This window comes from Ornithodoros turicata, chromosome 2 (genome assembly GCF_037126465.1).
Source record: "Ornithodoros turicata isolate Travis chromosome 2, ASM3712646v1, whole genome shotgun sequence".
Classification (NCBI taxonomy): domain Eukaryota; kingdom Metazoa; phylum Arthropoda; class Arachnida; order Ixodida; family Argasidae; genus Ornithodoros; species Ornithodoros turicata.
The window spans coordinates 127,807,249-127,834,147 of record NC_088202.1 but is presented as its reverse complement, the minus strand read 5'-3'; the positions used below and the strand labels follow the sequence as shown (position 1 = coordinate 127,834,147).

Below are 26,899 nucleotides of genomic sequence, written 5' to 3'. Positions count from 1 at the left end.
ACAGATGCTTTTTTGAGCACTGCGACATGGATCGCCAGGCAGGGTGTTAGCATGTTCCACACCCAGTACGTCTCCAGTACGCATTATTATGGTGGCCTATAGTTCTGTGAGCAAATACAAAGTGTAAGAGCAAACCTACGCGGAGCACTCGTAAAACGCTAACGGACACTGTCACGACAACCGTAAAAAGCAATGCATTAAACAATCGAATCGTATCTAGCGTCGGCGGGACAGGAGGAGTTATAGCGTAGTAAGGTTTCAGAACAGATAAAACGTCTCGTAATGCATCTTTGCTTTGTAAAGCCATTCAGTGACTGAACGTCTACCGCTTCGAGTGTATTGTCAGACAGAGAAAGAACCTAAAATAATGCAACTTACTTTGTATTTTGCACGATTTCTCCCGCTTCCCCTGTCGTCTTCAACTCTGTAAGAGAGACATTTGAGTGAGTAGAGGATCGCTAAAAGCGGATTACGTTCTTAGCGAAAGCATCCTAAAAAATACGTTTCACTGTGTTTGCTCAGCTGTGCTCTACGAAGCAAACGTTTCACTAATTCACCTTTGCAGCGACGTTTAGAGACTTGCGCTCTCAATGATTCAATGGTGAAATAAAATAATAAAATAAGGTAAAATCTTAGGATCCGAGAAAACCTCTCCTCTGCTTTTTAGGTCGCTCGCCCGAGGTACTCGCATCACGGCATGTATCATAAAACCAGGGTTGGTTACCAGGGATCAGTAACCAGGGTTACCAGTGGATTGCAGGGTTGCCCAAGCAGCACAATGTACTGAAAGTCGAGTGCAATAGGGGTGGACGGGTAGGTGGAAGGCCTTGAACAGGCTCCTGCAACTAAAGAACATTGATAAGACACATACCGTCCACCCCTATTGCACTCGACTTTCAGTACATTGTGCTGCTTGGGTGGTTACCAAAAATAATAATAGCGAGTGTTAGTAGGCCGCTGATAATGTCGCTTACCGTGCCTACCAGAACCAATGGCAGAGAACGTGACTCAGAATTTATCTGTTGACAGGGCGCCGTAGCCTACCGGGCTACCGGTAGCGGCCCAGGCAGCACAATGTACTGAAAGTCGAGTGCAATGGGGGTGGACGGGTAGGTAGAAGGCCTTGAACAGATCCGTGAAACTAAAGAACATTGATAAGACACATACCGTCCATGCCCATTGCACTCGACTTTCAGTACATTGTGCTGCCTGGGGGTATACTGACGCGGCCCACATCGGCATATTATAGTGCACTGCACGAAAACGACCAACGGAATACACCATTAGTCGCAGATGAAGACGAAGTCAAGAGGTGGCCAACTAATGTTTTAGAGTTTTAGAGAATTTTTTAGAGTGTTTATAGATTTTCCTGTAATACAAGACGTGTCGGTGTGCCCGTGCCTGTATGTGCATATGGGACTGGGGGGGTATCGTTATCGAAAGAAAGAAAAAAAAAATATATATATATATAAGAAAGGGAGGGCGGTCTGCCTGCCGAGACGGGCGGCAAGTTGCCGCAGAGAGCTAGAGAAAAAGACAAGAAAGAAAGGGAAACACGAAAAAAAAAAAGAAACAGGACACATCAACTAGACACACGACACATAGCGATGATACGTTCAGTGCAAAGTTCGGTGGCTGTGCCATCTGGTGGTCACCTTCGGTCACACCATACAGTTCACCATAATAGCTTTCAGTTTTCAGTTTCAGCTTTCAGTTTGTCACATTTGTTACAGCAGGTCACATATTTGTTGGTCACATTAGTTGGTCACAGGTTCGTTGTTCACAGTTGCCACAGGTTGTTGGTAACTCAGTTCACAGCGTTGTCTATTTCTTGTTTACTGTACCATAAATGCGAGAGCACAGAAGCGGGAAAATGCACGTTTCTAGCAGACTGCATGAAGTTCTAGAACGCATTCAACCTGGCTGCAATTCTTGGCCCATGTCAGAGTCACGTGCAACACCGTCGAGGTCTTCTGATGTTCTTGGAGTTTCTCTTGTCTACCGGTTTGATGCAGACGCTGTAGAGTCATACTCTGTATCTCAATGACCATTGGGGCTTCTTTCATGTGTGTTTTTTTTCCTCTTCATCTTCCTTTTTGCGGCGTAGCGCAGCCAGTTGAGGACAGCTCAATTGTTGTGCTTGTACATTACTTTAACTTCATTCTCATATCTCACATCTAATGTTTCGCATATAACGGGGCGCTCTCCAGCGGTGAATCGCCCCATGTCATCATAGTCATGATTTATTTGTTGTCTTTGTAATTGAAACGCATTGTCGTATAACAGACAGTTGTCGCCTGGTTCCCTGTAGTACATCTGGTTAAGAAACAATACTATCCGATGACCTATTTTCTTTCCAGCCAAATTTGAGTTTTCGTATGGAACCGAAGTTATGCGAACCGAATAAATTCGAGATTTAGTTGCAATTCACTCTGCCGCAAGGAATACGGTACAGACGGGTTTCACACCAAAAATTAACGACGGGGTGTGCATATATCTCGCTCGTGTCGTGAGGGCTACGCGGCGGACACAACAAATAAAAGGCAACGCGCCACATCTTTCGCGAGATTTCGAGGAATGCGGCACATGATGCGGGACAAGCTCTGACACGTAATCTGTCAAAAAGCAAGGGAGTGGCCATCACATACGAGAGTGAGTAAGGTTGCTACAGCAACTTGTCCCATCTTCTACGACGAAGCTCTCTATATGGAAACGAGATTTCTGCCTGGTGGCCACATTCCAAGGAAGACACCACAATTCGATGATTGGGCTGAAGGAACTAAAAGGAAGGAAGGAAGGAAAGGAAAAGTGATAGGAACAGTGGTCCTCCTATCTCCGATCCCATAACTTGTATCCCGGAGGCCTCACGTTAAGAGTTGTTGCGTCCTAGGCGCCACGAGATTCCGCGTCCAGGTTCCGCTTCGCGTCTTTATTACGCACTTAGGACCCGTAATAGACCCACATAATGCTGGCCTCCTTTCCAAATCCAGGTGCGGCGAATAGCGTCTCCACTTGGCAACTGCAAATCATGAGGTAACTGTGTTCCTCATCTGCTCTAAAAGTAGAACTTCACCGCATGACACGCTGCTTGCCATGCAACATTACACCGTTTTCTGGCCTGATTTTTTGTAAATCAGGCGTACGTCCGTATTGATTTTTAGTTGCCTCGCTGTTGAGTCTTCTTTTTAGTTGATTCCATGTTATTGAGTCGTATTGTTCTTTGTTTCTCATGCTGTTGCACGTGAAATTGAAATTTGAAATTTGAAAATGAAATTGAAATTTCCCATACTCCTGACCCCTCCCCCCCTTCCGCGAAACTGGGTTGGCGAGCCTTTTTGTTCACAATAACACCTTTTACTGTTCTTAAACGGTTAGAGGTCACTTATCCGTCTGCCCAGCTATTCATTGTACACAGACATGTGGCACCATATCTCCTTCCCCTTCCCTTTCTTTGTACAGCAGTATGTTTAGTCGTGTATATGTCTATACTATATATACTTATGTGTCTCACCACTTCACTTTGTACCTGAGGAAGCGTGGACCTCCACGCGAAAGCTTCTACAAATTAAACTTAAACAAAAATCATCAGTGTCGGTTTCTGTATTTTGTTTATGTGAAATTGTTTGTGTAAATTATAGTAGCAGACCCACTACTAGCAGACTGCTATGGGTCTGCGCGTGTTCGGTATTTATACCATTGTTCGCTATCGAAATAAACAGCCAATTCAATTCAATTCAATTCAAAGGTTGGCAGTAAATAAAATGGAAAGAAAAATACATGCGTCTGGGACAGACCAATATGCACCTAGACAGTAACGTCTGACGCTCCGGACGTGCACCGCAATTTCTTTATGAAACGAAGAGGAGCATTCAGAAAACATTTCCTCTATACACCAGGCAAATGCAGTTTTCTGTCGCGAACCCGCATGAGCTATTTTGTTGACAAAGCATCTAAGAAGAGATGGAAAGCAGACAGACGATCGGAATGAGTTTGCCAACCGTTCCTTCTGGTCCTCGTGTTTCGTCACTGAAATTTCCCAACGGCACTTTTTCTCAGGCCGTCGATTTACTTTGTCTATCCCGAAATAACAGGAAGGAAAACGGGTAGACATTTTTTTTTTCCCGCCAGCAACATTATTTTGCCGAGGAGGGTATTATTTCCGGAACAGAAGTACTCCGATGGGCATGAAAGCAAAGAGAGGAACTAGAGAGGGCCGAATCAAATGACGCGTGTTTATCTGCATTTCTATTGACGCTTCCTCGTTGTTGTTGTTTTTTTATTTTTGTACTTGGCATTAACGAACATTTTTGCTTTCTGCCGGTGGCAATCCATGTATTGGCAAATGCACATTGTGTGCCTAGACGGCGCCGCACAGCGATTCAGCATACATATCGAGATTATAGGCGTTGAGTCGATTCAGTATGTGCTTACTATATTGGCATGACGAAATAAATATTTGCATAAATGCAACAGATGGTGCTGCGTCGGAGCCCACATGTGCCGAACGGAATGCAGGAGGCTTCGAAATCCATCACTGCGCGCATCAATACACATTATTGTCGCTAAATAAACATAGCACGATGGCTGCTGCTACGTATTACAATTCGCGTGACAACGTGTCGAGGCTATGATGAATAAAAGCCTCTATTTGTGTTTGACAGAAGTGCGCGATATCGAGTTGTAGCGAAGTTTTACTGATCCAATCGAATCAAAACATACAATACGTACATGACAGTATGCTGTCTGCTCCATAACCATCACCATCAGTACTACGCACAGTGTTCTCAATCACCATCACTATCAGTACGCACTGTGTGCCATATATATTCACAGCCAAATAGATAAACAATCTTCGTCATCCATGCGTGTAAAATGCGACTAGCACGAGAAAATCGGGCAGATGGCCGAGACATCAAAACACATAAGGGTGCCCAGTCTAGAAGATCAATCCAGCAGTAACATCGACACTTTGTTTTGATGATGATGATGATGATGACGACGACTGGGTTGTTCCATCGCTACTGATCGCGATAATTTAGTGAAAAGATAATAATGAGCCTCACATCTGCATATTTTCTTTATTTTTCAATCAATCAATCAATCAATTAATCAATCAATCAATCCGCCTCACAGTAAGGAAAGAAGTCCAACATTATCCAGAAAGCCCTACATTGTCCGAGCAGTGCTTTTAAGGCAGAGTGTTGGTGAGCTGCACTGTAAAAACAGGGGAGGGGGGGAGGTTCGTCATAGTGAAGGGGATAGTCTAGGCGATTTAGGGACTCTCTAAGTGTGGTCCTGAAAGACTGGCAGTGTGGTACTATACAACATGACTGATGACTGTATACGTATACTGATATATGACTGATATGACAGAAGTCAAACTCATTCCTTTATCCCTTCTTATCAAATCCGCTTTCAACTCCAGTCATCACACATCATCGGGACAACCCTAACGACACAAAACCGTTAAGGTTAGGATCCGATAGAAATTGATGTTCTGAGGCTGGAACACAGAAGAAAGGACAACACAACGCACAAGCCTTAACTGCCTAAGAACAATGAAAGAAGGAAGTCGCTGAAAAGGTTCGCCAGCTGTAAGACGTGGGTTCGACTCCTAATGCTGGCTAACCTTTTCAGCGATTTCCTTCTTTCGATGTTAGAATCGTCTGATCTGAATATAGGTATTGTAAACCAGATCTGATTAGCCAATGCGTATGCTTTTTTAATAGCTTATAAGGTCTTAGCTGCAGCGAGAGTAGTCGTGCATTTTTCACAGACGATTATGGGGTTATCACCAAAGTAGCAGCAATCCCTGTTTCTGCTCAGAGCAGTGAGGATAAATAAGAAAGAGCTCGCTGTAGCTATAGGGCGCGAGGACGTTGTGAAGGAATCGACATTATCCCAAGAGAATACAACGCGACGATGACAGCAGGGCGTTCGAAATATAAGTGAAAGCATAACAACAAACGAATTCTACTCTAGCTGCATACGACGAACATACTGGGAGGGTAAACACGACTTTATTGTCGATGTAATCGACTTGAGCGGAAAATTTGAATTGCAAAATGCGAAGCTAGTGTAGTGCGACATTGCCGACCGAACGCGTTGCCGCCTTTTTGAGATTGAAGTAAGTGATCAGCATCGTGTGTCTCCAGGTTGTGAATCGAGAAAATAATTTGCAGAAAAGAACAGAGTTCGATTTGATGCATAATGTATGGCCTCATAGACATGCTGCGTAAGGGCATGGTTCGCCAGCACGGCACGTAAGTAATGTCATTACGACATTACTAAAAGATCATTACGATTGATTTTCCAGATAATTAGGTACAGAAGATGAACACTGTAACTGTAAAACTGGAATAAAAATAATTACGAGAACGTTACGAGGACGAGAACGTTAAAATTTTGCGAGACTGCCATCTTTTCAATAATGATGCTGATGTTGACAAAAAAAAATCAATCAATAATATCTGGTAGGCGTGTTCGCGACTTTCTGGGGCGTCTCTATCTCCAATCACACAGTGATGTCTCATCAAATATGTGAAGGTAGCCCAGTCGTGTCTGAGTCAATTATTCTTTACCATTCAACATCAAACCTACTTTTGCAAAAGATAAACGTACCCTCAGGACGTGAGGATAATTCTTACTCGAGCGTAATTTCAGTTAGGAAAATATAGTTCACCAATAAAGATATTTTTAATTAGTCAATTCTAAGTGTTCACTAACAAAGTTTCAAATAGAGAACGTTCATGAAAGACACTTGTGTAATCAAGACAGGGCAATACCGCGCATTTCGCACTGCGAAAAAAGGATAACAGAAAAAGTGCACGCACGATAGATACGATATAAGTATAAACGGATAATAGCCTTTGTAACACATATTTTATAGCCTGCATATGGGTAGTAAATTGTTAGAGACGGCAGCATGTGAAAACCATTTTCTAATCCTATTATGTTGTCTGCTTTCGACATACCGCTGCAAATTCGATATTCCCGTATTGAGTCACTTAGAGAAAGGGATATACAGACACAACTCGATATGGAAATTCAAGCGGACAGCTCCATCGTGCCCCCAAAACTTCGTCCCTGTGCTGCTTAGATCTGAAAGCGCGATCAGCATAATGCCCAACAAGATATGCGGATTGTTGCATCATATAGCGTTTGCATGTGCAGACCTATCGCTATCGGGATCTGTGTCGGAATCGTGTTATTTGCGCGATGGCGGCCTGCGATGTCATTTCGTTAAAGGTCTGCACAAGCCAATTGCATGATACATGAAACAAACAAACAAATGAAACAATACAAAAACATGAACCTCTATTGTTTTCGGTCAGCAGCACGTGTGGGAGGTCACATTGCAATTTTACTTTCCATAATCTTTCCTTCCAACTTCTTAATTTTGCTTTCCATAATCTTTCATTTAAACTTCTTAATTTTGCTTTCCATAATCTTTCCTTCGAACTTCTTAATACGTCACCATCACTTTTCTATCATTCAATGTCGTTGTTGTTCTTAATACGCACAGACAGCACGATTTGAAGGACATAACGTTTTCAGACTCCTTTCCTATTCCTTTCCGATATTCAGTACATATTATTGTAATTGTTACGAGCCATATAATTAATAGTTAAACTGACACAAGGGGGCAACTACTCATTTTCACTCTTCGTTCTCTTAGGAGTGTTTTTTTTTTTCTGTTGCAATTTTGGAGAACTGGTTTAATTTTAGATGGAATGTTCGACAGTAGCGCATTCCTGTAGGGAGGGATATGTTTAATAGAATGAAAAGAAAGAAAAATGCAAATGTCAGCCAGGCTAATGCCGGTTTGCTATTCCAAAAATAAAGAAACTCAAAATAAACAAAAAACAGAAAGAAAACGAAAGAAAGACAAAGGAAAAGAAAGGAAACGGTTAGTGCAGCACAAACACGACACGGCACAAGAAAGCCCAGTCAGAGGGCAGACGCAAGGCCCGAGTCTTTCAGGAAGCGGAGCAGGCCTGTGACGACGGCCCAATGGGTAGACCGACGGACGGTACCAAGGAAGGTGGCCATGGACATTGTGTTGCACCCAAGCTGCATTAGACGGCGACGGAGGGCTTGCCAGATGGGTTCATTATGTTGATGTAGGAAAAACGAGTTTCTTTATGTTCTTTTTTTCATGAGGACTTTCTAAGTCAACCAGGAATCCTCAACAACACATACAAAAATAATGACACTTCACCAAATAACCAGCCAACGAACCTTTAATAAATGCATTGTTGCACCTCGTGAACGATGGCGAGGACCAACCATGCCGCAGAGCTACGCGTAAGCTTCACCAGGTGTCAGGGTCTGTGGTCAGGGGTTGATAAGCTCTCCAGGACACCCGACCCTCCTGGGCGACCGCCGAGGAAGACTCAAGTTGGGAGACACCGACTGCTCTATGTCTGACGGTCCTGAACAACGAGCACCTTAGTGTGGTCGACAACTCACTACCTTACTACCGCTATTAAAGTATTGGAAACAGCTTCTCTGAACACCAGCATACGCTTCGGGAAGCCTACCACTGATGGTATACCGTGTTCCGTACCGCCAATGACCTGCTAGGCGGTGGCTCTCCATGTCATCCTGTAGGGGAACACAAGTCTGCGCACTAAAGTACACGCGGTGTACTATTCCCTGAAGTTGCTTTGGTCACTGCTGGTGGAACCCTTTTTCAAGCGATATTTCCTAACTAGGACGAGCATAACAAACCGTACGGATGTGTGGGAGGGGGGTCACATAAAAGCCTCCAGGAACCGGGTTCTTTGGCAAAACAAGAAGGCACTGGAGCACACTCAATTATGCGGCACTTTGACGTCCGGACGATGGGCCGTCCGCTGCATACTGCTTTGATATGGGGGAAATTAATAATTCCGTCGACGGGAAGCTTGGATGGGAACCATTCACGAGAAAGGGGTCGCCACGTGAGGGAATAAGACACGGCTAACTAATCCAATTTGCCGCACGTGTTTAGTCGCTGTCAATGTCTACGAGCCATGTTGGGATCCCCAACTGTTCACGTAGAACCCTCCTTTGGCCGTGATGTGGAGCTCCGCAGTTATTGCACATCAGGTCAAGTTTCGATATGGCATCGAAATTAAATTTTATGGCCTTAAAAATGGGAATTTTTGTTTACTTATATTCGAAGTGGCGTCTCAATCAGAACTCCTGTCAGCAATTTGCTTGCCCTCAGGGGACTAAAAAGGTCTTCAAGAGTCGTAACAGAACAAAACATGAGCAAAAAATGACGCTGCGATAAACACAAACAGATAGTGCGCTAGGAAGAAAATACAGTGCTTCGTCGACATTAGCGGGGAATAAGACGAATGCAAAAACATTGCTTTGTTACGCAAGCCCTGGCGGTAGTCAGGTACCTTGTGTACAAAACGAATAACGGATGGAAGCATACCTGAGGAAGAAAAGACCAAACGTCCAGGAGCGCATAAGACTTATCAAATAATGTAGAAATCCCGCCTGTCAGATCATTTGGCGAGTACTTTTAGAACAGTACCCTGAAATCACTGTGACAGTACAAAACAAACATAAGGGAGGTCCGTTATAGGAACCTTTCGAAAGCCCCCAGGGGGCTTAATCGCTTCATCGTCGTTACGGTCGTTACAAGCTAACGAATGGCGGGAAATTCAAAAGGGTGGGCACGTGACACATTGCGCGTGACGTGTACCACGGCCTTCACGTATCGCGCGAAGAGCGGCGTGCACGTGTTTTATCACGTGCCCACCTTTTTAAACTTCCCGCAAGCCTTTTTGAATTTCCCGCCACTCGTTAGCCTGTAACGACCGTAACGACGATGAAGGGATTAAGCCCCCTGGTTTGCTGTTCGTGTAAGGAGCGCACGCTGTTCCGCGTAAAGCTGTTTGATCGTTCCTTCCTCAAAACTTGCTAATAAATGTAATATAGCTAATACTGCGTTGCAACATTCAACTATGTCATTCGGTACATCACAATGCGATATCCAGAGCACTTTTTGTTTCGCCCCCTGCTTACACTTTATGTTTTGGCATTGCTTACACTTTGATTTAAAGCGCGCCGCAGTTTCTCCTAATATTGCCGCTCGTAACATCAAGCGAAACCAAATACCGCGGCTCCATTCGGTGGAATAAGCCGAACCGAGCAGATACACCTGCGGGGCTATTTATTTCAGAAATGTCTTTATAAATATGCGAGAACGTTACACGATTATAACCCACATGCGCCAGAACACTTTTGGACACGAAAAATAATTACCGTCCCATCCTGGATTAAAAGACGAATTTCATAATGAAAACACACGTACAGGAAGTGCTACTTGCGAGTTCTAGCAATACAGGGGGGGGGGGGGGTGAAATAGGTGCCTCGCCGACGTCGTAAAATATTCAGCGTTATACGGCTATTAGAAGCACGTGACACTAAGTTCCTCAGAGCTCTCATTATAATTCATTTGGAATGTGGTGTCGTCAAGCAATCCAGGCTTTCTGTTCACACAGAAAGCTGTTAGGAAAAGCTCTGCGTGCCACATTATTTATTAAAGCGATAGTAGGCATCGTTATAACGCACATTTGGAAGCAGGTAATGTCTGCATTTTTTTTTTTTTTTTTTTCTGAGTCGCTCCACGTGATCTTCAGGAATTAGATGAGTATTAACTCAAAGTTGCGCGCATGAATTTCTCCGATGCACGTATCCTATATTTCGCTATTCATCGTGGCAAATGTTTCTCGACAAGTATTTCAAAAATAATAATGAAAGCTTGCGTAAGCGTATTTGAATATTATTTGAACATAGAAATAGGTTCATTCGTGAAGACACATGTGATTCGGATATCATTATTATTCTTCCTATTTCAGCGTCACTGAGTCTGTTGAACGGGCTCATACATAAACTGTCTGACTCCTCGAAGAGCTCTAAACAGAACTCCGACCTGTCGTCACTTCGCGTTCATCATAATTCAGCCTCTCATATTAACCGCTGTGAAGTGGGGTGCCTCCGACGGGGAAACATCCCATGTCATCATCACTTCTCCTTCATTTATTGTTGTTGTTGTTGTCTGATTAGATAGAACACACGTGGACATACACAACATCTAAATACGCACGACACACATGTATGAGGTACAGAAGAGAGAGACCGAGCCATGTTTCTCGGTCACCACAGCGACGTGCACACATGGAGCAACGCTCTAGTTTGCCAGGCTTGATCTTCTATTGACGCAAACGGCGCGATTACCAACCTTCTAAATTATTCTCATGGCGCGCCGCTTCTTGTATCGGTTCTCGGTACGCGTCCACTAAGCCGTCGCCAGACAGTGTTTGATCGACTTTATCTATGTGGTATGACATCTTTCTAGACGTGTGTATAAAAAAAAATTGTTTCGAGCTGATGTGTTCAGAATGATTGGATTATCATCGTTGCATCACCGGAGGAAGATGTGCTCCATAATGTAAAACTCTGTGTGCCCAGACTCAGGCTTTTACATTATGGAGTTCATCCACCAGCAGGCCTGGATCTACAGCATTTTGTGAGAGGTAGATGTGTTCGTGCTGGACTTTATTGTGCGGAAATGCGCCGCATTTTATTGGTTCCTTTTGCCCGTTTCTATAGGCACAATATGAAGGAACAGCAAAACAATGAAAGAAAAAACAACTTTAGTTTGCGTGTGCACGCAAACCACCTCAGACAATATGCAAGGGAAGTGTTCATTCTAGTGGCATAAGAACGGTTTTCAGGTGAGTTTTTTTTTTTTTTTTTTTAGGACAATAACTGTCGATAGTTCGGTGGATCGCCAGCTCATGTGGCACAGTACTTAGTATGATCACTTTCCACACCGATACTGGGAGGCGAAGCGGGCTCGAATCCCCATACCGGCTGTGTTGTCTAAGGTTTTCCCTGGGTTTTCCTGCACACATCCCCCTGAAGCTGGCCCGGGATGCACACTAACCCCCCCCCCCCGTGTCCCGCACTCCTTCCTGCTGTCCTCCCTGCATCTGCCCATGCCTGTACGCCGCTGATAGTCACAGTTGCTTCGCGGTGCTAACGCGGAATTAAAAAGAAAAAAAGTTCAGTGGATCGTCGTAGTGGATGAGGTGCCTTTTTTTCAACTGCCATCATTCAACTGGAGTTCAGTGGATTTATTTTATATCTATATTTGTACCTCTGGCATAGCAGAGAGGATAAAAGTCTCCACTCGTTGGTGGTTACTCCAAAGTCGTGCTGAAGGCTGGGAGATGGTGGGTTCGAATCCCCCCCCCCCCCGGCTGTGCTGTCAGAGGCTTTCCCTGGGCTTTCCGACGGACTTCCCAGACGGATGTCGGCACAGTTCCCCCTGAAGTCGGTCCAAGACGCACACTAACCACCCGGTCCCGCACTCCGTTCTGCTGTCGGCTGAGGACTGTACGGTGCTCATAGTCACTGTTGCTTCGCGGCGCCAACACGAAATATAACAAAATACATTTGCTAAAGGGGGGATCTGCATGAGGTGAACGACAACGGCAGCGTAGAACCTAGTTGGACGATGCAATGTCGTCACGAAGATGACAAGAAATGTAACGGCTGAAATCATCTCTTGTTATCTCCTGAAATTTCGGTTGGGCTTCCCCCGTGTTATATTTGTCTTATGCGATTCTCATTTGCAGCAATTAAAACCCCATCGCAACCACGTACAACTTTTTTTTTTTTATCTTTCTAATTGCAGCGTCTTCTCCATCACGAAAAACGCGCCACCGCGTGGTTTCGGAATGGAAGAAGAAGAAATAGGGATGATTGATTGATTGATTATTTAAAAGAAAACCAGGGAGAAATTGAACTTGTCTCCTGACTAGTTCTGCTACTCCCAAAACAAAACAACAAACAAACAAACCCAGGGAACTTTCGAGTGGCATTATAACACAGGTTATCGGGGACAGAGTCACTAAATAAGCTAGGCTTATTTAGCGTATAAGCGTAGCTTATTTAGTGACTCTAATCGGGGACATTCACGATAGAAACTTTCAGAAACGGAAGAAGAACACGAGGAAACCAAACCTGCTAAGGTTTCATGCTGTACGCGCGAGTAATACCCGTTACACACCGGCTAGCTAGAACTTCTTTGCTGTGGGAGTCCTTTACTGCTTTCTCGCTTTCGCTCAGTGGCGAGATCTGAAATGTGGTTCGAGAGCACCGTGCTCGCGAACCTTCGTGAGGTCTTCATAAACTGCAATTACTAAATTAACTGGAACTTTCTAATTTCATCCGTTACATATTAGAAACTGCAAGTCGCGCATTCTTATTTTAGGCTGCTGTGTTCTAATAATCGTCAGCTGGTTCTGTGTTCGAGGCTACGCCTTTTCGCCCGTAAAGGAGATAAGCAATCTCCTCTTCCGCAAAGGCCCGCTTGCGAAAGGGAGTATCTCCTTTATCGTGTGTCATAGGACGCAAACGCCGTTTGGAAGGATGTCCTTCTCTGGAAAGGCATTTAGGCTGCCCGCGCGTTAGGGGTATAAGACTGTTGTACAAGACTGGCAACCACAAACGCTCGAATTTCGACAGGATCGATCATCGCCACACTGTGCGTATGATTCCAGTCTCATTGTTGCCTGCATTTCCAACGATCAGCGTCTCACATGCATCTCCATCAAAGATAACATAACCACGGGTCCAGCAAATACAATTTGGAGGAAAGCAAAAAAAGGCGCAAGCAAGCACAAGCGATACGAGCAACCCGTATGAACGACAGCGTTATGTATTTACGGCACCCATACGGGAGTCACATATCACCGCTTCTGGGAACGCCGACGGATATAAATCCTTCTCGCAAAATGAGATATAAAGTGAGTGCCTATCAATATAAAGCGAACGTATGAAGTGCCGTCTAGGTTCGAAAATGGCTCTAAGGCTCCTCAAGAGACACTGGGGATCGGGGAAGGTTTTGCGAAGTACAGCTGATAATTAGATATCAAGTGAGCGCGCAGAGCTATATATGCAGGATTGATTATCTACGTGGATAAACGAAACACTGGCACGTTGATAAGACAGGAGCTGATTTCAATGTAGAGAGCGTTCAACAGTGTTCAGGAAACGTGCACGGCCGTATGGTGGCCAGCTCTCTTTTAATGATAATTGGGAGTAGGTCGACCTGTAAGGTGAGCCCGCGCCCACATTTGTGTGGCTACATTGATTGATTGATTGATTGATTATGTGTTTAATGGCACAAAGGCAACAAGGCCATAGAGCGCCAAAACTATGGTGAGTATGTCGGAGATGGTTATGGGATGATGATGATGTGATGCTGCACGTGCCACAGGGTAGGACTGTGGATAATTTCGACCACCTGTGGTTTTTCATTTCTTTTTTTTTTTTTTTTTTTGACGTGCGTCGGAAATTTCCGACACACGCTGCTGGAAGCAATGTTTACTTCCCTCATACGTCCTCAGCCGGGATTGAACCAGCGATCTTGAGCTAAGCAAGCCAACACGTTGCCGACAGAGCTACCGAGGAGGGTTTTTAGTGATTCGTAGTAATTCGCCCTATTGTCATCATCCTTTCTGCAGTGCTCTACGCAACATAAAGATGCCATTTTGTAACGGCTTTCCCGAAAAGATACCCTTTGTCGACCGGAAGACGGAAACTTTTCGGAAATAGCGACAGCAAACCGAAGCCGACGGCGAAAACATCCACGAGCTCCACAGCAGCTATCGCGCAAAGAGCCCGGGTTACAATGGAGAAACGGGTTAAATAAGCCAGGGCAAGAGAATGACAGGTCACGGCAGCTGCCGGTAGCTGTAACGTCTTCGTCAATTACCTAAGTGCACCCGTGGTCCCATCGTGACAAGGAAATTACCATAGGGGAGCACGCAGGGTCTTCCCTTCGTCACTGCTCTCCTTGACGTGTCGAAATAACCGTCACGCAGATATGCCGCTCCCAACATAATGGAAATGTATATATGGAACTTGGGTGTGCGTCAATAGATGTTTGTGAAGAAACACTGCCCTGGGAACCCGAGTATGCACTGAGGAGTGGTGAAGGGCGTCTGCGTGGATCAGTGTTGCTTTCAGGAAAGTATGTATATTGTGGGTGACACTGACGTTGTCTATATACGGAAATAGCTGAAAAAAAAGTGAAACCTGAGTTTTAGTGTTGTCTCTTGGATTGGATTGTAAATGAAAGAAAATATGAAGAAATATGTTGTCTCTCGTTCAGCTGTATACTCTGTTGTTCAGTAGAATGGCAAAAAGTGGGTGCAGCATGTCGAGGATGCCACGGTCAGTTGCCGGTGGCAACAAATTAAACAAACAAACAAAAATTTTGAAATATCTACCGTTCGATGTTGTTGCACTTACACAATGATTTTGTTGCCTTTGTGCCATTAAAACCATAATATCTCTCTCTTTCACTTACACAATGGCTTACCAAGTTAGCACTGTTGTTGTTGCTTACACATAGATCTACGTTTCCTTTGGAAGTGGAATTTACGTCCTTCCGACCATTTATTTGGGACGGCACTCAAGAACAACAACAACAACTTTATTTTGAGATGACGAATGCGGCAATTTCATGTTTGGTGTAGGCTTAAATGAAATAACTTAATGAAACTACTTCAGTTTTCGCACATTACAGAGAATTATCGATGAGCTAGCTTATGTATAAAATGAAATTGATTCATTAAATTCCATTAAAAGTCGACAAAGTGAATTCTACGCCCACTCTCGACCGAGGACGGTAGCAATGTGGGTGAGGTAAACATTGCTTCCAGCACCGTGCGTCGGAGACTTCCGCGCGCACGTTGAAAGAACCCCAGGTGGTCGAAATTATCCGCAGTCTTACCCTGCGGCACCTGCAGCATGCAGGCACACCCCCAACTGTGTGCCAGACTCATCTTACGTATCTTACGTAAATCTATTCCCAATTATTCTTATTATTGAATTCTACGCCCCAAAACATCACGGACCTCGTCAGCAGAGATAGGTTACATCGCTTCATTTACAAGCTTTACTCATCAAGCTTCTCCTCTTCATTGCTCTACTACAGGGTGTTCAAGCTGACGTGCACCGGGGTCTAAAAAAAACACGGTGCGTCATAAGCGAATGAAAACTGCAGAATATTGTTAGGAGTCGCGTGTTCTAATCGCCTATGTTTTTTTTTTATGGCGGCTCATGAATTAATTAGGCGCAATTAATTACCTATATCTTTAATTATTCGTCTTAGGGCCGAGATATGAATTGGAAGCGTGTCGGGAAACACCCATCGCAATTGTTTCCTACAGCGTAAGCCTTGCGTGGAGGTTTTATCTTATCTTTTTTTTTGTAAAAAAAAATCGCGCGGGAAATCTGAAAGTGGAGCACGTGACACGAGGCGCGCGCACCTGCACGCACCTTTCGATTTCGGAGCGCTCAAGCGTACAGAAGAGCGGAATATTCCTAGACCAGAGTGGATGAGGAAGACAATTTTTTTTTTTTAGGTATATCGTCTTTTTGTCTGGCTGTAGATCTAATAGGAAAACCTCCAGAGATGTCAGCTAGTGCTGTAACATGTCCAGCCATTGCACGCACAAATAAAAAAAATAACCATGTAATATCCTCTGGTGTTCCTGGTACACCTACAGAAAATCGGTGCAGACAAGACCAATACAGCTGAAGTAGAAGCAAGCCTAACATTATGATGGTTCCTCGTTGACAGTGTGAGGATGCAGATCAGAGGGAGCAACTGTTCTTTCTGATTTTGTTTGCTTGTTTGAAGATTCGTCCCGTCCGACAACACAGACACACACAAATAAAAGCTAGTTCCGTCGCAACCGTCGACAACCATAAAACACCAGCAGAACGATCTTCACCTTATAATAAACGAGTAAAACCAAAGAAAAAAAAAAGAAAGAAACAAAACCCGAATAATAAGTGAACAATGTGGATCCCGTTAACACAAAGTACACCGTGCCATGCATGCGTGACTCGTGTGGAAGACGCTGACCGCGCATAACCGCGACCCAATATGACATCTTTTTTCTGATAGCTACAGAAGACGACGCGGGGAAGGACTGATTCAACGCGTCCGCGATCGGTCCTCAGCGTGTGCTATATAACAGTCGATTCCGATAGGCGACAGACGAGCGTGATTCGAAGCCCCTGCTTGACCGAGCTCTGTTGTATTACATTGAAGGCACCTTCTTAGCGCCCCGGACTCCCCAAGAGCGTGTCGTGAAGGAACGGAATACAAAGGAAGGAGAAGGAAGAGAAAATAGAGACGCGCGGAAGTGTGAAAGGGGCGAAGAAAGTGACAGAGGGAACACGGGCAAAAAACATGCGGCAAGCCAAGGTAGCAGCACATAGAGAGACTATAGTAGCACGTAGCGGCACCGCAAGCATTATTAAGTATTAAGAGACAGCGTGCTACGTATGTTGCTGGTGGTCGACTACGAAGTTTATGAGGTTGCGACATGCCGAATAGTAGTAAAGCCGGAAAAAAGTATTAAGTGATCGGAACGTTGCTGTACTTGCCTGCTATGTAGCGTCCCAGTTTGCACTTATTACTAGCGTACTTAATGGTTTAGTTGCAGCAAGCTCGTATTTGAACTGAGACGTAGGACATGAACTCAAAAAGAACGAAATCGCGCGCCATCGGAGGAAAGTGTCACCTACATAATTTGTTTTTCCTCTATATGAATTGCAAATAGATTAAAACACCATTTCCGTTCATTACCAATTCACGTGCAGCTGAAGCTTCAAGGGTAGATTCACAATGTAACTTCTCTGTGGATCATTTCTATTGCGCGGGAAAGCTGACTTGTGGGAGCATTGAACTATTTGCGTCGGCTAGCTGTCTTACCTGTTTAATATGCTCGCTCGCGACAAATGTTAGAAGCGGAACACGAAACAGGAATAGTCCGACTTGATTTGTATAGAATATTGCCGAATAAATTTATATAACATGCAAAAAATTTGCAACTGCATGCCATTGTGATTGGTCGGTCTCCCTCTTGCCATTGACATCCCCCACCAATGTGAGGTCAGCTACTGCAAGAGACAACACTGCCACCAGCCTTCTGTCGTTGGACATCATCCGTGTGAAGACAACAAAACTCACGGGAGCTCCAACCGGCCAAATAAATAATACTGGTTACATTATTCTCGAATCACATCAGTCCCTACGTAATATTTTCCTATGACGTTTCATATTTCGCATACCAATTTTGATGTCAGTTTGGATTCTGTTGAGATCAATAAATAAAATCTAAATAACATCAAAACATATTGAAATCTAGTGCGAAGTGGAGAAAGAGAGAGAGAGAGAGAGAAACAAAAATCCACCAACAAAAAATGGGGCTTCCAAGTTCTATGCATGCAGCAATTATAGAGAGTGCATATATTTCGAAAAGAATCTGCAGCGTGTTGCAAAGAAACGGCAATGAGGGACAGTTAGCAAGAAACAGCCTTAGTACACGCCTTCTTGTCGGACAAGAATTGATCACGGTTGCACACGATCACAAAGGGTATTTTGGTGGAGGAGCTAAAGATGTCGGACAGAGGGAAGGATTATAGCGAGGAAGCAGCTACGGAAACATTCAAAGCGGCCCGTTCGCAAATAAATGAAATGAACACTTTAGCTCGAGTGAAAAGGGGGGGGGTATATTTATTAGAACGAAGGCAAAAAAAGGGGGAAAGGGCCGTGCTTTAGTTTTTTTTTTTTAATTCCGTGTTAGCGCCGCAAAGCAACTGTGGCTATGAGCGGCCATGATAGATGGAGAGAGGACAGGAGGAAGGAGTGGGGGACAGGGGGGTTAGTATGCGTCCTGGGCCGACTTCAGGGGGAACTGTGCCGACATTCGTCTGGAAAGTCTTCGGAAAACCCAGGGAAAACCTCAGACAGTACAGCCGGTGACAGGATTCGAACCCGTGTCACCTCCCAGTCTCGGCGTGGAAAGCGATCATCCTAACCACTATGCCACGGGAGCTGGTCCGTGCTTTAGTGCTTCATCTGTGCCTCGAGCGCATCATATGCACATCACGCTTTATTAATTCAATTGCAATGTGTTCCCTAAAGTAAATAATAAAAAAATTATTAATTAGACCCCTAGACTGTTGATTAGACCCCCAATTGAGAAAAAAATACGGGTTTTTAGTGACAGCCCCGCCGAGTAATCCAATGACAAAACTAAAAGCGTCCTAAGGCAACTCCCCTTTTTATGAAAATCTGTTGCGGATGAGAAGAAGCACCCTGTGTATCTCGTTGTTCTGCAAATTACCTCAGCAAATTATTCTGCACATGTCACTCGGTTCAGTAACCCCATCACAAAATCCGTGAACAGTACACAATTACGAGTAGCTAAGCTCACTTTTAGGTAAGAGCCACTATATAGAGCCATCTAAGGAAACCCCGAACTGATTCTCGAAGATCACTCAGGGCAGAGCGGTTTGCATGCTCTGAGCCTAATTACGCCAGTGTGCAATAGCTGTAAGGCCAGCTCGACGGACTCCTTTCGCCTGAGGAAGGTCCTGCGATAAATTATTCATCGTTCCGAGGACCAGGACCATCGCGCGGAGAGCAGAGCTGTGCACACGTGTGAGAACATTCCTCCGTGTGCCATTAGCTGTCCAAGACTTTTTTTCTTGTTTTTCGTTATCACAGACAACAAAACGCCTAGTCGATAAACACGTCGTGAGAAGAGGTTTTGCTTTTTCGGCAGCCATTTTTGAGCGCACAGTTCGTCACGCCCATCACTAGAGAAAGGTCGCCACGAGGACAGTGTTCGTAATGATTGCGCCTGTGCATCGGTATTGCAGCACTGTTGTCGTTAGTATGTTTACTGTTCGCACTGCGATTGTTGATACTTTGCACGAAATCTTTCGAGTCGTTTATTTTAAAATTGACTGGATGTAAGACGTCTGATAACAACTATGAACTGGTTTTCAGCTTGCAGAAGGACAGCGACACCGTGGAACCGCGTTGTAGACGTGGGTACTTGGGAAAAGCGGCTCACGAGGAATTAATAAGGTTTAGTAGTACCATTCGGACATTGCTATAGTGAAGAAAGCAGCACGTTTCATTACAAGCAATTCGTTTTTGTTTGTGTTTTCTTATTGATCCCATGTGAGCGCCGCGAAGCAACTGTGGCTTTGAGCGGCGTACAGATGTCGACAGATGGAGGGAGGACAGCAGAAAGGAGTGGGAGACGGCGGGACAAGCAATTTGTAGCTCAACAGCCGAATATACTACAACGAGACAGAACTGAAATCTTTCGAACAAGAATAATGCAACGCTCAAAAAATGACACTGATGCACAAATATAGGATATGTAAATCTCTAAAGCTCAGTATCGGGATCAATAAGCTGTCTCCTCACCATAGGCCACTCCTGTAGGCACATGCACGCACACAGACACACACACAAAAAAAAAACGAAGAAAAACGCAAGAAGTCAAAACACAGATAGGGAGAAGCAAAGCGTTAGTCATACATGTACCTGCGTTTTCCGGGGAGGTGCTGCGCTGCACTTTTACGCACTTGCATGGTTACTATGCATATGCTTGGCGTGTGTTGAGTACAGCTTGTGTATTACGTTCGTAATAAATTTTTCCTTAAGAACAGCTATGTATATAGTAATATTGCTGGGTTATTTTCATAACATTTAGCTAGGTACTGACGCGTTTTGTTACGTTTCGTTGTTTACTTTTTGTCACCCAATCGCACTCGGTTGTTTTAGTACACACGCACACACACACGCACAGAAAAAAAAAAAAAAAAGACATGGCTGCTGCGCAACCCGAATAGCCGTCCGCGCATCGCTGCTCACACGTACCTGATCACACGACCATAACCTGACACTAGATACCTTGATACAAGAACACATAATATTCATTCCTGATCTTCACGGAGATCTTCACTTCTAGTTGGCAACAAAATCACTGGGAATGCAAGCATGTTGACTTTCAATGAGTGATGTCGCTTTTTAGCAACAAAATTATATTCCAGCACCAACAACAGCGCGAATAAAGCGAAACAGAAAGCATGGAGGAAAAAGACCTTGAAACGCGGGAAACTGGAGCAGCTACATCGTAGTATTCATGGGTCCGATCTTTTCTGCATGCAAATGGTTGCGACCCCTTCACGTAGCTCTCTTCTTCAGTCGCATACAAATCGTCTCTTCACATATGCGTTGGGAAACGTGGGAGTGCGACACGTACAAGAGTGGTAGCAAAGTCACCACGACACTCGCGTTCTCACACGTCTTACATGATTGCGTTCTGTCGCAGTTCCCTTTCGAGCAATATATATATATATATATTCCTGTGTGTTCCCTTCGAGGACGTTTCAGAAATTGTTCAGCTTTCACATAAGTATCGTTGAGAAGCTGGAAACGTGCAGGTATAGTAGTCAAATGTAGCAGCGCAGTGTATACTTAGGTAGTGCTGTTTTCATGATCGTTATTGTGATTATTATTACGATGTTTTTTTTATACATGCGCTTAAATGTTACGTACTTTTAACGGTCAGACATTCGGTGGAAGCGCGACACATTTTGCTCGAACGTACGTCTCCTATACGAGATTAGGATAATCTTATGCACATATTTATTTTCCTCCAAACGGTTAAGAAAAGCGATGTTGTACACGAACTTGTCGCAGAAACGAACCGTTTCAACACCGTCTTTCTTGATTCTTAGCAATGATCTAATTTCGCTTAGCAGCCCTCGAGTTACCGACCGCTTACCGTTTTTAACAACTTTACAAGTGATAGATAGATCTTTGTGTACTCACAAGACATTTAGTTCAATCGATATTTTACGAAGAAAGATCTTCTATATAGTACTGGAATTCAAACAGTAGCGGGGATAAAAATGTGTGCCCTATGCGCAGTCCTCGTGCACATCGTCATCGACATCAACTGTTTGTTGTTGTTTTTCCTCTGTATCCTCCTGTTGCTGCAGAAGGGGTTGTCATAACGTAAGAGTAACCTTTCTCGAGAACTTCACCGCGCCAACAAAGACCTTCAACTTGTATGGCTAGAAGATTCGTCGAGACGGCGCCATAACAAAAAGTAAAAAAAAAAAAAAAGAAAAGAAAGAAAAAGAACGCCATCTCTCTATACCTTCATGCAATAGAGAGCCGTACCGAGTACACATGAACCTGGAAGCCATTTCGCGGCAAAAAAAGTACTCGCTTTCGTACAGCCTCGTGAACAGAAAAGGCCGGTAGAGGACTTATTACCCGGCCAAGTGTCAGTCAGAGAGCCCCAGCGACAGAATCACACAACCGGAAATAAAGGGGACCCAGGGTTGAGAATTGTTTCAATCTCCCGGAACAGAAACGGGTAGAGCCAACCTTATCTCGGCACATCAGACGCCAATCAAACGCGAGTTCTGCCTCGGTTTTATTGCCACTTCCGAAGAGAAAGCCTGAGAGAGAGCAAAAAAAAAAAAAATAAAAAAAATAAAACGGGGACAGACGAGGAACAATGTGTGTATCTGAACATACCAAACGGCGGTGTAAAAGCTGTACAAGCGTAACAAGCCAGCTGAGATGAGGGGGAGTTCCAAATTGGCGGGAACGCGAGCCTGATTATTATTCGGGCTGAGTTCCCGTTTACGGGAAAGAAACGCTGAAGTAGCGACTTCTTTAGGTTGGCGCGTCACTATTTCTTTTCTTCTTTTTCTTCGTGGAGGGCAAATAGCAGCGTTGTGTATCTGATGATGAGGAAAAATGCAGATGCGCGATTTTAGCTCGTACGAGAAGAGGGCGAGCAACGAGATGTAAATAGGGCGTGTGAAGATGGGTCGTTGCGCTGCAGGTTTGTTGTAGTGAATAGAAAGGTTTCGTGTTGGTTTTATGGAACGCAGCTTTTAGGTCAGTAAATTGAAGCCGTTACGTTTTTCAGCTTGCTGTGTCCGCGGTTACTGATCGATAGATCGACCGGTAAATGGAAACGAATATATGTGTTTCTAATACAATGAATGATGTCATCATTACGAACACATGCAAATATGCAGTTTTTTTTTAAATCCTTTACAGATTATTTATAAAGGAGGCTAAGGAAGCAGCATAGATATCGTCTTTGTCGAAGAGCCAGTTTCCGCTGCGTGCCTTTGTCTCGTTCCTGTGTGAAATTGGAGTTGACGATAAGTTTTGTACCTCGGTTTCCGTTGGTTCTCTCTGTCTCTCTTTTTTGACTGTGACTCTGAGCTGAGTGTTTGCACTCCAAGTGCTCTGTACGTTCATGTCCTCAGAGTTCTTCATGTGGCATGGAGTAGACAGCGTGCACGTTGGTGATGCCAATTTCTCCATGTTCTTTTTTTACTTACTCACTCGCTCACTCACTCACTCGTTTTTGTATAGTTGAGTAATGCGGGTTGAGTTGAGTAATCTTCTCTTAGGGTATTTCGGCCGAAAGCAGAAGCAGAATGGGAGAATATCCTCGTTAAAAGCCATTTCATTTTTTTAAAAAAATCCTGGAGAGCACAGGAATAGTGCATAGCCCAAATTTGATTTGCAAATGAGTCGAAGCTGAATCCCCGGCGACCAGGAGCTCAGGGAGCAGAGAGCTCATTCCACGCCACAGGGCCACCATGCTTTCGGACCGATAGAGAGTTCAGAGTTAGTTACATTCAGAGTTAGCGCCGCGAAGCAATTGTGGCCATGAACGGCGTACAGATGGAGGAGGACAGCAAGAAGGAGTGGGGGACAGGAAGGGGGTTAGTATGCGTCCTGGGCCGACTTCAGGAGAAACTGTGCCGTCATTCGTCTGGAAAGTCTTCGAAAAACCCAAGAAAAACCTCAGACAGCACAGCCTTTGGTAGGATTCGAAGCCACCGCCTCCCAGTCTTCAGCACGACCTTGGCTACCGCCAACGAGCGTGACGCCTTAACCCGCTTCCCGCTTAAATTTTCCCTGGGTTTTCTGAAGACTTTTTAGACGAATGTCGGCACAGTTCCCCCTGAAGTCGGCCCAGTCAACAACAAAAAAATTCCTTCGCACGAAAGAAAGAACGAATCGAATCGGCACGATCCCTGCATTCTACAGGATAGATGCGTAGTAACTCGGTTTTATAAGAATATGAAACTGACAGCGAGGGTGTAAAACAAAGACAACACATAGGAAAGGAGAGTTGCGTGACAGTACGCGACATCGGAAAGCCCGTTACAAGAGCCAATGGCACGTTACAGATTAGATGGCGTTATGACACTACGTGACGCCTTTGTTTTTGTGTGTATGTGTGTGTGTCTGTGCGCATTGAGATTTTCCCACGTGAACTCTCCTACACTATGAAAGATGCAAGTCACTGAAAAGGTTAGCCAGCTGTAGGACTCGAACCCACATCTTCTGGATTACCGGTCAAGGTCATCTTTCATCGTTAATTTCTTCGGCAACTTGAGGCCTTGTATGTGATTGCCCCTTCTATGTTGTTCCAGCCTCAGAACACCAGTTATTTCATCTCCTACACTGTTTCCTTTGGTGCCAAGTTTTGTGGTGATATTTTCACCTATTCCATTTCAAAGTGTATAGATTTGTTTAGTTTCCCGTTCTTCTTTTCTGAATAACGCGTTCCGGAGTAGCCAGTCCCGTCGAACATATGCTTTTTTTTTTGACAAATCAAATCAAATCATGACGTTATCAAATCTCGCCAGTATGGAAGAATTTCTCTGGAAGTAGATTAAGCACGGCCACACAGCGCCCTCTGCCTCCTCTACGGACCCTAATGCAGTTCCGTTCCCAGCCACCCCACGTGCATAATTTAAGGAACCAGATGCCATCCTTCCTGTCATCTTTCGTGTGCCCCGTAAACCAAAAGTCACGTTGGAATATGGATGTCTGCTGGGACATGATATATACGACTAAAACGGCGAAGCAAGCTCGGGGTGGGACTTTTAACGGATAAAGAATCAGCGTCACTGATCCGCTCGCTCGAGCCGCGGAGATTAAATAGCATGGTGCTTCGATTCTCCACATTCCTTCGACATCGACTTTTTGTTGCATTAGCTATCATTTATATTTTCTCGCTTTGTCGACACAACGTTTCTCCCCTATACTTCTGGCGGACGCTTTTGTTCTGCTTCGTCCCGCTGCACTCTTCACGTATCCCTCTCTGTTACCATCAAGATGAAAGCGGATCGATGTTTTCACTTGTGCATTTGTAACACAAGGAAGGGGCAAAAGTTATGTCTGATATGGAAGGCCGCGGTATAGGCCTTCGTGTGCAGTATAGGCGTGCCGCGGCTATACAGCATATTTCGGTATTTGCACATGCATGAGGCCTGGCTGGAGCTGCACGTTATGCAGCTGCACGGGCTTCCTGACGTTGGAAAGTTGAGAAACCCAACGTAGAGTGCAGATGTGTAAACATCGTGGGTTAAAGTGTGGTTTAGATATGAGCTGAGGGAGCCACAGATTTTTCGCATCAAGCAGAGTACACAATGAGGGCACCCTATAGTAACAGCACGTAAGACAAAATAATGTACCGGACCGTATGCATCTACAGTCTCCCAGATGGCGGAAGGATGTTTTCATGCGCTTTATTCGCATTGTGTGCGTTAATATATATTGCGAATAATCGTGAATTTATCAGGGACAAGTTCTCCACAGCCGTATATTCCGATGGCATTCCATAATGTGGATGCACACTGACAGCGTAAGGGAGCCTGGACTATTTTCTCCAGACTCGACGCAGAATGCAGAGTGGCACATCGTACGATGGAAAACCCTCGAACTGAAGAAAGCAAAATCAATGATTGCCACGGCGGGGTAAACATTTTGCGCTCCATTAAAAGGCGAAGATAATGGATGTTCTGTGTTGGGGTTATTAGAAAGAGCACAAGCATGCCTCGAATGAAGAGCGTTGTTTATACGTGGTAGGTTTCTACGTGAACTATGGAAGCGGTCCCCATTGCGAAAAACGATCGATACATCGGGTGCGAAAGGAAAACAATCAGACAAAGTGAAACAGGTGCTCTTTTCTTTTCTATGGAAAACCAGGCAATAAACTGCAGTTTAAAGTGTTTTGTAGCGAAACTTGAAAAGAAATAGAGCGGTAATTAAAGTGGTAATTAGCCATGATGGATACGTTTGGTGCTTTATGGTGAGCAGTACGCGAGCCTACATCCGTGTGTGTGGAAAGAAGGGGGCACGAAAGATTTATTCCTTCCTCGTAAAATATGTTGCTTATCGTCCAACGGCGTCAACGAACAGCGAGCGATGTAGGGCTGGACGAGCAACGCCACTTTCTAAGAGAAGGAGAAGGGGAAATTCTCCCTTTTTTCCGGATGACCGTTCACATGGCATTTGGCTATGCTAACTTCATAGCACCTATACTTTATCCGCTACATTTACATTGCCGTGAGACGGATTAGCGCACGAAATGCGGTGTCGTGGAACGAACACAAAATAAGTTGGCTGAGCAGTAGAGAGTGGAGTTTATATCCAATCAAGGCCATCATCATCTCTGTTCTTCTCTGGCCATCATCTCTTTGTTTTCTCATCATCTCATCATCTGTTTGTACTTTCTGTGTGTAAGCGTACTGGGGTAGCCACTTAGACTTAGACTTAAACTTACATCCCCATTTTTTTCTTTATCACATCATCATCACCATCCAGCCAAGGCATGAAATATTTAGCGGAGGCATAATCACCTGCTAGAAAAGGCAGTTGACCAAGAAGACGACGTACCTTAAAGCGCCACTAGAGACTTTAAAAAAAACTTATTTTGTTTCACAATACTTATCAACCCCGCTCAAGGGCTCAGTACGAAAAATACAAATGCCGTACGGGAAAACCATACGCTTCCACGAATTTTCCAAAGAATCCGCAGAACATCGTAGTTTCGGATTCTCCAAGGCTATAGGTGACATCTTCGGGAGCTCTGACGTCTATCTCCTAACAGCCTTGCGCATCTTTCGGGAATCCTCTTTCCGCCGCACACTGGAAGACTGC

At 44.5% G+C, this 26,899-nt stretch overlaps 1 long non-coding RNA gene across 1 annotated transcript in view; it reads right to left on the bottom strand.

Annotated features, from left to right (window-relative positions):
- Nucleotides 1-380: 380 nt before the first annotated feature.
- LOC135386088 (uncharacterized) overlaps nucleotides 381-26,899 on the bottom strand; it is a 107,387-nt gene continuing 80,868 nt past the window's right edge. Inside the window, exon 3 of the long non-coding RNA XR_010420593.1 lies at nucleotides 381-424. This is a non-coding gene — a long non-coding RNA (uncharacterized LOC135386088). The remainder of the gene's footprint in view (nucleotides 425-26,899) is intronic.